Source organism: Myripristis murdjan, chromosome 21, assembly GCF_902150065.1.
Source record: "Myripristis murdjan chromosome 21, fMyrMur1.1, whole genome shotgun sequence".
NCBI classification, from domain to species: domain Eukaryota; kingdom Metazoa; phylum Chordata; class Actinopteri; order Holocentriformes; family Holocentridae; genus Myripristis; species Myripristis murdjan.
The window spans coordinates 24,189,760-24,201,908 of NC_044000.1; the positions used below are offsets into that span (position 1 = coordinate 24,189,760).

At 43.0% G+C, this 12,149-nt stretch overlaps 1 protein-coding gene across 1 annotated transcript in view; it reads left to right on the forward strand.

Annotated features, from left to right (window-relative positions):
- itgb5 (integrin, beta 5) overlaps window positions 1-12,149 on the forward strand; it is a 50,033-nt gene that overhangs the window by 26,916 nt on the left and 10,968 nt on the right. The window lies entirely within an intron of this gene.

Below are 12,149 nucleotides of genomic sequence, written 5' to 3' on the forward strand. Positions count from 1 at the left end.
TAAATGGGCCATCTGTTAACAACAAGAGGATGAACATTTAGTTCTTTACTCTGTGTCACCAAAAAAAAATCCAGCTTGGCACCAACAGACGGATTAGAGAGGCTGAAGTTGTTATCCTAGTCAGAGCTCGGACATGTCGAAACACAGGTAAAACTCTTGAATGTCACTTTCACCATGATGAAAAAAATGTGTTGCTCCTGTTTCCTTCCTGTGTTTGTCCACAAGATCCTGGTTGAAATACTATTTGAGACAATCTGAGTTTGCTCGTGAAACCTGCCGCCGTAGAAGTCAATCAATTTACCCAAAAGTGAAAATCCTTAGATAAACTTGTAAGTGAAGCCTAGCCTTAAGTCAGCTGCTGTTTTTTTAATGGAAACAGGTTGGCAACCATCATCTGCTTCAGTATATAGTCCATAAAGTGTGTTTGCCTCAGTGGCTGTGGTGTAGATTAGCGTTTTATGTGTTGTTAGTTGAACACAAGGCAATTAGTGAGTCTGGTCTTGGTTAATTCTTGGCAGACAGCCACCCAAGCATCCAGAGGCTCACTAGCAATGTAATACAAACACTAATACGGAGCTATTTTAAAAGTAATACGGCTTCACTTGATATAATTATGGAAAAATGTGTTATATTACCTTTGTATTACCTCTAAAAATAAGCAATTATATCCTCTCCAGTCCTCAAAATATTGCTGAATGTGAAGTTTCATCCACTTGCCCTGTGCATTTTCTCACGCTGACTTCATCTATGTTTTTAGTTGGAAAGATTCAAGCTGTGTGTCTATAAACAATGATAAAAGATATTGCTGTAGAATCAGCCTGTAGGGGACATTGCATGAATCATGCATTTATTTATTTTGGCTTTCGAGGGTATTTTAAGGAGCCTGAGACCGTCCATGGCATGTTTGAATATGTAAGGTGATATGACAGCCAGGGAGAAAAGGTCCTAGGATATTTAAAAACAAAGGGCAATCAGTGTTTAAAATCAACAGCATACATGTCACAGCATAGTTACTGCAAATTTTTTAAATTGTTAAAATGAAGAAGTTTTATACACAAAGAGGTCTGTACACTTCAGTACAACTCCTCTGCAGAATAATGGAGGAATAAGAAAAGTAATAATATCACAGCTGCATAATACCACCTGATGCTGCTCACTAGTTTTCTGAAGAAATCATGTAATGTATCTGCAGAGGCGAAGAAGCTGGGAAAATGTGTCTGTGTCAGATCGAGGGTGCAGCCAGTATCAAGGTATTCCACTTAACTATCATTGAGCAAGGTTCTGGTTGCAGAAACAGAGATCATTTTTCAACCTACAATGCCTTCAACCCCCTGGCTTCAATGGCAGGCACGTCTGTGTTGTGAGTTTTTCATAGATGAAACACCTGTTCGGATATTTCTGAAGCCCAGCAAATTCTCTGAGCCAGTTACAAGCGCTCAGGTGAAGTTTATGTGAATTTTTTCAATCTGTCTGACTAAGCAGAGGCTACCTGAGCAGCACCTGTGACTCAGACCCCGAGGTAAAGGAAACACCTCCCCCTCCTCCTCTGTCTCTTTTAAAACTTGACTGAACTTGACGGTCAAACACAGACAAAGGCCCACACAGCCCTGTCAGGATGGTGTTATTTTCTCAGCTCTCTCTTTGTTGAATTACTGGAGATACAAGGCCCCACCTCAATCCAGGGAAATGAAGTACACTAGAAACTTTCAGGTGTTTCTTGGCACTGGAGTTGCAGTGTGTGTGTGTGTGTGTGTGTGTGTGTGTGTTTAATCCCTGTCTCTTTCAACCTTCCTTGGTCCTTCCTCCTGGGTGCACTTTAGCACACGTGTCTTTCCAGACGCCATGTGTTAGGCGCTGAGCTACCGAAAACAGCTTGAAATGTGAAATATTTAGTGAAACGTGACCCAGAAAATAGGGTCAGCACAGTCGACTCTGCAGCCTATTGTACTAAAGGAAGGATTTTAATGGAGCACATTACAGCTGCAGGGCACCTCTGTACACTTCAAACTTATTAGGATCACAGGCACACAGCTTTTCCATGTCACGCAAACGATCTGAGGTCACTGGCTGCAGGGTAGGAGCCATGCATGCACTTATAGGAATTTATGCTCTCCTTCTGCTTGGTCTAGACTCCAGTTCTTCCATGTATTTTGCACGTGGGGCAGCGGTAGAGATGAATTAATTTATGAACAGCGGGATCAAAATTTAATCAGAGACAAAACTCTGTTGAAAGTTCACAAAATGCTTATTAAATTCAAAATGAGGGGGCAAAACATGGCAGACAGCAGACCAAGAGAGGCACCACTCTTACTCACAGTAGTAAAATATAATTATTTTATTTTATTATGGGCCACATATTAAAACAACGTTTCAGCCCATCTGTTCACCAGGGTCTTGATCAGATGACTGGGCTGAAAAATGTCCCCAGTAATGAAGTGCAGCCTTTTTTGCACTTGACCAGTTTGTCAGTAAGTTAAATATTCACACGTAAATTTGACTGCTGTCTCCCGTCGGTCACCACGGGTGATTTGTGAGTTTGTGATTCTCGCCACCGCTTTGTTGGTAAGGAAAAATGAAATATTTTTGACCAGAAAAACACAGTGTGCAGTGTGAAGCGCTAGGCTAGACAATGCAGAAAACCCATACAAACCACTGTGAACAAAAACTAAAACCACCACTGTCATAAAAGACTCAACAATCGAGCCACCAAAAATTGACGGGTTGATTGATTCAATGCCGTCCTCTTTCCAGCAGTTTCCAACAGTGAGAGACAACTGTGGGACATCTGACGCTGATTATATTTAGTGTTTATTTGCCAATCTGCCGAGTAAATATAGCATATTACAACTACCTAATTAAATATTAATTTCTTGCCTTTTTTGCATCCTCAATTATTAGTTTAAATGAAAGCTCTTTGCACAGGTAGTTCACAGTTTGGGATGAAATTTTGCATCAAACACCCCAGAGATTCCTGCCAAAACTGTCGACGTCAAGTCAGACCCACAGCGAGAATCTTCCTGCGTTTGTGCCTGAGAAAAGCGAGCTGCCTCCATTATCAGCTGAAAACTGTTTGGATTTCATTTTTTGGGCTCAGCGAGTGTTTTGAGGGCTTAATGTGAAGTCTGACAGGCTTCTTGGCCAGCTCAGTCTTCTGGGCGGTTTTTCAGCATGAGTAGTCTCTGGAGGCGACTGCCTCTCCTGGATTTGGATCCTTCAAACAAAACAGCTGACGGCAACTGTTTCAGGGGGATGCAAAACAACAGAAGTAATAAAGGATCCACAGCTGTATGAGTGTTGATTGCTTACTGTTTAATGCACGGTGTGCTTTGGAAACCTAGTGAGAAAATAAATTAAGTAAAGCTTCTGGGTTAAGCTGTATGTGAAATGGGACAGAAAAAAGGATTTTCTGTCTGTGGCTGTGCAGGATATTTGTCACCCTTGCAGTGTCGCTCACTATCTTCTCTTAAAAGGTGCTTACTGAATGCATGACACTGTCAGTTATCCAGAGTTTTGAGTAAGCTGGGATCCGTTTGCCCTACTTGCCTGTTCATGACCATCAAAGTGAACAAATGAGGATCAGGCCACAGGCTGACGTGCTGAAAACTGAGAAGCCGTAGTTCAGAGGAGCTTTAAAGGAATAGATTTTAATCTGAAGATTAGTTACCGGAGTCTCAGCTTGCTTGCCTTTGCCACTAAACATCCCTTTTGTTGCATGCAAGTTCGATGGTGTCTTTTATCTGTCAACATTCTCAGGCTCTGTTCTCAAGGTTGTGTTGATGATAAGCATGAAGGATGACACGACATACACTGTGCAGTGGTAATAATCGCATGAAAAGATCCCACACATTGTCTTCACCTGCAGGACACAATGTTTCGGTCCTGTGACCTTCATCCAGTATCTGGTATCAAATGAAAAGAGACTTTCATATATTGGAGAAACAGGAATTTTACTTAATGCAAACTTTGTTAGATAATTACCTGCCCTAATAATTTCCTGATTAACCATACATTACCATTTTCTGGTGAACACAGAAGTTTTCTTATCTATCTTATATGTCTCTTGCTGTTTGATGGCATGTATCTGATGAAGGTCACAGGTACAGTGTGTATTTTAGGACATCCTTAGACATAAAAAAACAAAAAAAAAACAGTATTCTTCCTCAGACTAAAAGGCTTCAGGTCTCTGGAAAAACTTTGTCAAATTAGACCTCATCACTGAGCCAGAATATGTTGGGTCTCTGTAAAGCACCTTGAGATAACATTGGTTATGATTTGGCACATGCAAATAAAATTAAATCGAATTGAATAGACTTGAGACATGACAGAGTTGTCCCCCTTTTTTTATGTGTGGACAAGATACTTTTTTTACTTGAAGGGCATGGCTTCATGTGCACCAGTCAAGAGGCAGCAGTGAGATCAGGTCACACACAAGCTCTTTGAGGAAGGGAACGACTTTGGCACGCTATTTTCGAACCCCGCCAGTTCCCACATGCATAAACATCATATTGTCAGCAAACCATGTGCCTACTCAGCACAATCAGCTAACGTCAACTTCAAACAAACAGCAGGTTGTGTCAGTGCATTGAGAGCCGGGTTGCAGAGGTGTAAGCACCATGTCTCCAGGGTGAAGCTGCCACTCGGCTCACATTTTTATTGGCTTCCGTCCTCTTGTTTATCTCTGGGTAACGCTGAAGGGTGTTGAGGCGTCACGTGGCCGGCAGACAGAGGACAGTCTAGAAGTAAACATTATTTTCATGGCTGGTAATGACTGTTGTCTGTCAAGCATGTGATGTTAGCCATGTAAAAATCACACACGTCAGAGCCGCTGATACCCACAATTACACCGATTCTGACGAAGCTGTATGCTCTTCTAGCTTTACTGAGCTCTCCAGCCTGGTTATTTTGAAGGTTAGCGGCGGTCTGCTATCAGTGGCTGACATAATATTCTTTTACTGGCACATACATACAACCTAACCACTGTGGTTGTCGCCCTTTCAAGGCTTTACCCCCCACATATTGTATAGACCAGAAATTGTGTGTCTATTTAGTGCTGACAACGAACGGCTTGGCTCAGCACACAAGGCAGAGCTTGTCTCAGCCTGCATATTTTAACAACCCACATATTTTGGGGGGCCTGTTTTGCCTTGAGAGACACACACACAGAAAGATGGGCTGGTAAAATTGCCGTTAAAGACGCGTTCAAAGGGGAACACACCAGCCAGAACTAATGGCATTATACGGAAAACACACAAACACACAAAATATCCACACATCAGAGGGAAGTCAAAGCGGCAGTTTCAGGCTTCGCATGTGGAGTTGGTTAGAAGACATATACGAAATGGATAGTTTAAATAGAGGATAATGCCCTGTTGTGCCACAATGCCGGGCCACAACTGTGTTTACAACAGCTTTTTGTGACTTACAGAGCTCATCTTGATGACTTACAGCTCAAGCAGCACTTCTTCTGTCAAACAAAGACTTGTGTTGCTTAAATTGAGAACGTTCACTCCGGTCTATCGAGTTGCAAAAGAGAGTTCCTGTCCAGTAAAGACGTGTCAAGTACAATTTGTCCGTGTTGTTTGTGAGCAGGGCCGTGCTTTGTGGCTGTCGATTTAAAAATAAAGCTCTGCCGGCTAATGTTTCAGTTCCTCCTACTGCTCTTGTGTTTTGCTGCGAGCTGTTGGAAGCTGTTGGTCCGTCCTGGATGATCTGAGCCAGCGTAGTCGCTGTGTGCTCGGGGGCCTCTAAATCAGACGGTACACTCTAGATGTTAAAGATGAATCATCGGCCAGCCATTGGCTCTTCATTACGCAGCCTTCTTTAATCCCAAAACATAACTTTGAGCCTTCATAATCTGCCGGCTGTATCGGACTGTAATGTTTAGGCTCTCAAAGCAAAACAAAATGAATCTTCTACAGCCTTTCGGCACTCGAACTGGATGACATTTATTGCCATTCTCCTCCGCTGAGTTTGCTTGTTTTCCTTCCAGGGTAGCAAAACCAGGCCACAGTAGCTGTGACCTTGCAGAGACAGACAGGAGAGCCTCTGTGTGGTGTCTCTCTCTTATCTACAGAGGAGTATGTATTCCAGCCCTTTTGCCTCAAAAGAGGATTAGTAACTCCTCTTCATGACTCTGGCAGAAAATGTGAGTGACAGTGGAAAAGAGGCAGCAGTTGTCCTAAACAAAGCTCATGACGCAGCACTCAGACTCTGACAGTGTACCCTAATAGACCCAAAGAAGTGCAATTACAGATGAAAATCTAAATAAGTCTTTAATTTGGTTTGGAAAGACATGAGGTTTATTTTAGCATCATTTTTCATGTGGGGCAGAGTCGGGCATTATCCAGCCTGTCAGATTTTAGAAATCACCAGGAAAAAAAAAAATCCAGTTTAATGCCATGTCTGCACTCTGATGGCTCACTGAAGGCTCTCTCCCCCGTTTGCAGAAGCCACTGTCACTCAGGAAATTTCACAGGGCTTACTGTTTTTTTTTTTTTTTTTTTTCTGCTGGCTGTTCTTGTGGTTTTTCTCACTGTCATAAAAGCATCACTTCTGTTTCCATCACTGTTTTGGCCGTCTTTATCTACTGGGAGCGCAGCACTTTGCTGATGTGCCAGATTTGGGTAGATGAAGTACTTTCCACCACCAACCACCACTGTCAGGATCGGCTCCACTGGTTTCATCTGATCTGTTTGTTTCTGCAGGAATCCATCGCCTGTAGATATGTCATGCACATGCCAGTTAGTGAACGTGTATGCATATTTGTCCATAATCATAAAACTCTCCCTCAGAGAGAAACCACTAGCTATTTTAGGGCAGAATGGACTGACTTTAAATGCAAATCACAATGGGAATGTTTATTTCCTTTGTTTCTCACTCCAACTCTAAAAAAAAGAAAAGGAAAAAAAAAAAAAAAGAAATCAACTCCCAAGCCAGTTGTCTGAGGCTAGGACCAAACAGCCTTGGGACATATATAATCTAATCCCATAGCCTGCTGTGTAATTAAGCTGTGTGGTTTTGGTGATTGTTCTGCTGTTAAAGCTCTCATTAAAAGTCAGTAGCCTACGCTCCTTCCTAGGGTCAGAAACAGGCCGCATGCTCTGATAGACACCTCTAACACCTCTGTAATTTATGTTTAGCACTCTCCTTTGGTTGTCATTTCTATTAAATTTGGGAACTGAAGCAACTCCACCCGTGCATTTGAGAAAAGAGAGTTAGGAAAGCTTTGTGCAATAGTACAGTTGAGCTCATAGGACTTCTTGTTGTTTCAGGTACGTTGTCCTCCTTTGAGCAATGACGCTAAAGATCTTCCCTTCAACGTTCAAGAGATTGATTTCCCGTAATCGGTCGATGTTTGAGGCATCCTTTTCCTCAGGGATTAATACTCCCCCCCCAGCCCTTCACCATGCCTTTGAAATACTGTAGTTTGCTTCTTCCATACCACCTTCATTTGTTTCCAGAGGAATCTCAGGGCATCTGGAGCTTTCTCACAGCCTGTGTGAACTCGTGGAGCTGAAGCTGTCCTTGCCTTCCTCACGACTTCTATAACTCTCAGCTCGTGTCTCTGATCGTCAGTGTGTGTGTGTGTGTGTGCGGTTTTCAGGCCATCTTCAAGATTCCTCTTCGACATTTTATGTGATCCAGATTTTTCTTTCGTGCAGAATCATTTCACGAATCAAAGTGGATCCTGGTAGGAAGACGTTGGTGCTCTCTCCTTGTTTTTGCATCGAATCCTGAGGTTTTCTCGCCTCCGCGGTGTTGCCAGGCGATCTTTCATGTCCTCTTGCAAGAGGTTGATCCTCACTTTCTCCCCCGGCGATGGCCTCCTCCACTGTTTCTTCAACTCTCCTTCACAAAACTGTCAGGCTTAGACACTCATCATTTAACATTAATTAATTTTTCATTGTGTAACTGCTACAAGCTCCCTTTTTTATGATTCTAATGACCTATTTTCAGACAACACAGTGATAGCACGGAGCACCGGAGTCCGAGACCTACTTGGCCGACACGGATGATTTTGGTGTCACATAAGTTAACTTGCTAATCTCCCATGAACTTTGTGTATTCTTTTTAAGGAACGCGATGTCCTGTTAGGTTACAGCCCTCCTAAACCTTCCTCATCCCCACTGGAGACACGCTCGTTAACTCTTGCCTTCCATAATAGATTTCTTTTCCGCGTATGTGCAAGTTCTTTATTTGCGGCCGCCTAAATCAAGGGCACCACAAGTATTTTAAATATTCAGCGTCGCTTTTTTATCAGGCTCAGCTGAGAGCAGGATGCAGAGCGATGCTTCAGCCTGCAACTGGGGACGCAGAAAGTCAGAGGGCATGTTTTCTTTCCACACACACGGACACACAAACACACACACACTCAACACAGCCTCTGGGACACAGCAGCTCTTTGACCGCCACTGCAGGAAGTGTCTCCCTCTGTCAACACTGGGAAGGAGATGGGAGCTCACAGTCGCCCCTGTGTTTCTCCTCTTCTTACCGCAGCCTCAACACATTCGGCTCCCTCTGCATGCAACCGCAGCGTATCAGTAAGAGGCTTCCTAATGAGGGTTATTGAGTTCTTTAGGCCAATACGCTGACCTTTGGCTTTGTAGGAGACAGTTTATCCAAGCCAGATAATGAATGCTGACTTGGTGCAAAATCGACCGTACGGCACCAGAGTCTGTTTGTAACGTGCAACAGGCTGTTTATGTAGAGTCGTGGCGATGTCCCATTTTGAAAAATCAATATGTTGGGGCAAAAATATTGATAATAAGTGCTATTTTTTCTTATATTTACATTACTGTCAAGTCGGTAAAAGACCAACTGTCGGTCTTGAGAACAGATTAACTTCCTCTTACAAATAAAGGCACGTGCCACGTTTCAGGCACTAGTGAAATGTTAAGTGGTTGTCTCTCAGCGGCACTTAATTAGCTCGGCACGGGGGATGATCAGCAGTTTGGTGCTGTTGCTGGATTCCTTTTACAAAAACCTGAGCTCCAAGTGCGCTGTCTTGCTTTTCAAAATGCAGCCGGACATTACACCGCCACTTTCACACTGATACCCGGCTTTGGCAGTTTTGTTTTCATTCAATTCTTTATTTTAAATGAATTTTGATGAACGAAATGAATTAATTAACCAGTTTTTTTTTTGACAGGCTGTCTGATATTCAGGCTCACTTGGTGGACAATCACAGCAAACTATAAAACATTAACAGTTACTATGCCAGTGAAACAATATGTTTTACTTGTTATCAAGTTATGATTAATTATTATTGATGAGAAGTCCCAGCCCTACCACTATTATCTTGTGTTTAAACACTGCTGATGCAATGACTGTGTGTTGAAGTGCGTTAAATATAAGTTGTCAGTGTGGTTTATTTTTCCAATCTTCTTTTATGGTTTGGGATTTTTATTTCAGAGCCAAGGCTTAGTTCGTGAAAGCTTTAATGTTTCCACCAATGAGCAGTGAAAGCGGGCGGTTGAATAACTTCAGCTCAAACCGGGACTGTGCTTGGAGACATTTGACAGATATCACAGTCGTGCACGGCCTCTCTTCCTCTCATTCCCTCTCTTTCTCTCTGGAGAATCACAGATTAGAGAAGATGATGACTCACTAAACTGAGCGCCTTAATGCAGCGGACAGGAAATAATTGGGAATGCACGCAGTGGTCATTTGGCTCCAGACGCTAGAAATAACTTGACTAATTTCTCATTGTCTGGCATGTTTACATGATGTGGTGCAACATCTTTCCTTTTAACAACAACTCAGCAATTCATTTCCCTTACACATCTCATAACATTTACTTTCCCCTATCTCTATTTCATGCTAAATTACATACCGACATTCCTACAGGCAGCAAATATAGTGATGTGCAAACAGGCCTGTGCCGACTACTGGCTCGGCTTGGTTCAGTAGTGAAGGTTGTATTCTTGATCCCATAATTACCCCACAAAGTCAGTCTGACAAATCAATCATATTCAACACTCGGAGAGCCTGTAATTCAGCTGCCTCACATTTTCAGGAGGCCAGTGGTTCGCTAGCCTGGTTGGTAACCACTAACGGTGTGGGAGGAGACTCTTACCATGCATCTCACATATGAAACCCCGAAACTAACTCCCTGCCACATTTGCTAGCACTGAGTTGGTATATTTAGAAAAAATAATTTTGGAAACAGTGCTTCATTTATGTCAGTGTGGGAATGATTCATATTTAAATCAGGGAAAACTGAAAGGCAGGGGAGCCGTGGTTCTGAATTCCTCTGTGATCGGATGGGTAAAGCCGGCCTTGAATTGTTGTAAGCGTGGCTGTGAGTGATGATTGCTGTCAGTCCTTTTCGCTCCGTTTTTTTTTTTTTTTCCTTCATTGTTGAGATTTCTCCAGCATAGCAGCAGTGATGCAAGATGTGAATTAACTCGGTGACCTCAAGTATATCCACTCAGCAGAGGGAGAAAGCCTACACTTAGAGCACCATGGGAAAAACACGCCTGCACCAGACCAAATACTTGAGCAGCCGGGTTCGCTTGCACTGAGTTTCTCAATTCCTTGTGTCCTTCTGTGCTCTACTAACAACCGTGCATGTCAGCATTAAGCCGGTAACTGTGAGCTGCAGTCTCATGTAAACATCGCGGATATGGGAAAGGATAGTTTGCAGAACTTGAGTGAAGCCAACCGAGATTGACTCGGGGCTCCCAGGGAGCATGAAATTTCTGGAAAGTCACAGAATTCCAGCCAGGAACAATTAGGGAATTTGATAAATTCTTGGAACAAGTCACAGAAGATCCAATTTTGTCAGCCTCTATTTAAAAAAAAAAAAAAGAAAAGAAAAAAACACCAAAAACAACATTTATTTCCCATTGTGTCCCTGTTATCTCCTGCAGAACAAAACAGCATAACAAGACCGCAGAGTCAGGAGTTTGTTTAAAATTTTGGTCGAGGGAAAAAGCCTCATGTTAACATTTTTTTATAGTCCATGGAAATCGGGGAATTTAACATTTGATAATGGAGTGGGAACCCTGCTGTCTAGAACGGTCCCCTCTGTGTCACTCTGGCTTGACTTGGCTGCCGGACCGGGCTGACTGAATGTCTAGCAGCAACGTCATGGAAAAGTTGCAGGGAAGGAGAGGTCACTTTCTGAGAGAATGTGAACACGTTCCACACTTCCTCCTCCGCCACAGCTGTGTTTATCATTAGTCATGTTTAAGCACACCATCGGACGGCGTGTCACATTGGCCAGAGGTGAAGCCAGAAGGAATTAATGACTCTGTAACCCAATAACAAAATGGGGAACGGGGATGCACTTGCTCTACACATCTGTTTGAGCGGACGGTGGTGGTTACTGAGTGCTTGTCTTGTTCATGACAGGGTGAATGTGCCACTTAGATTTTGTCAAGATGCTCTCAGTGTAGATGAAGCAGCAGCACTGTTGGATGCCATTTACCATAATTTGATACCAGCAGGGAGTGTTTAACACATTGTGTGATGAGACTTAGACAATAAACAGTTTATGTAGCACTAGAATTACTGCATTCGGGTTGATTGAGTTATTGCATTATGCTGGAGAGATTAAATGGCTCACATAGACCCTATAGTTGAAGGCGATGTGCGATTATGGATGATTTAGTGAGTCCATTGAGCGGAAATGGGGATAAAAAAAAAAACCTACCATCAGCTTGCCTTCCAAACGCCTCTTTTAAGAACACTTTGCCGAGGTCTGGCACTGTGACTCAGCCTCATGCCACTTGCCATGGCCGCCTCCACTGACCAAGGGTTGGGAGTGGTGCCGCAGACTGTTAACCACAAAAAAACTTAATTTGACCAGTGTCAGTGTTTCCACCTCTTGAATGCACGGTTCCTCAGCCTGCACTGAATAATTGAGAAGTGAAACTTATGCACTCGGCACGGAGAGAGAGAGAGAGAGAGAGAGATATTTGAAAAAAATTCATTGCACGTCTGGGAGCCCAGACAGGTTATTGCACAATCTTGGCTGTTTTATTTGTGATTAATTTGAGTGCTTCTTGTTCACTTTGAGCTGTTTTTGTGACCTCGTTCAGGGTCTCAGTCTAAGTCATGGACTCTGTTTTTGTTGTATACTGTGTCTCTCTGAGGTGAAATGGCACCATAATCCAGTTATTCTTATCCCTGACTGACATGCGTGT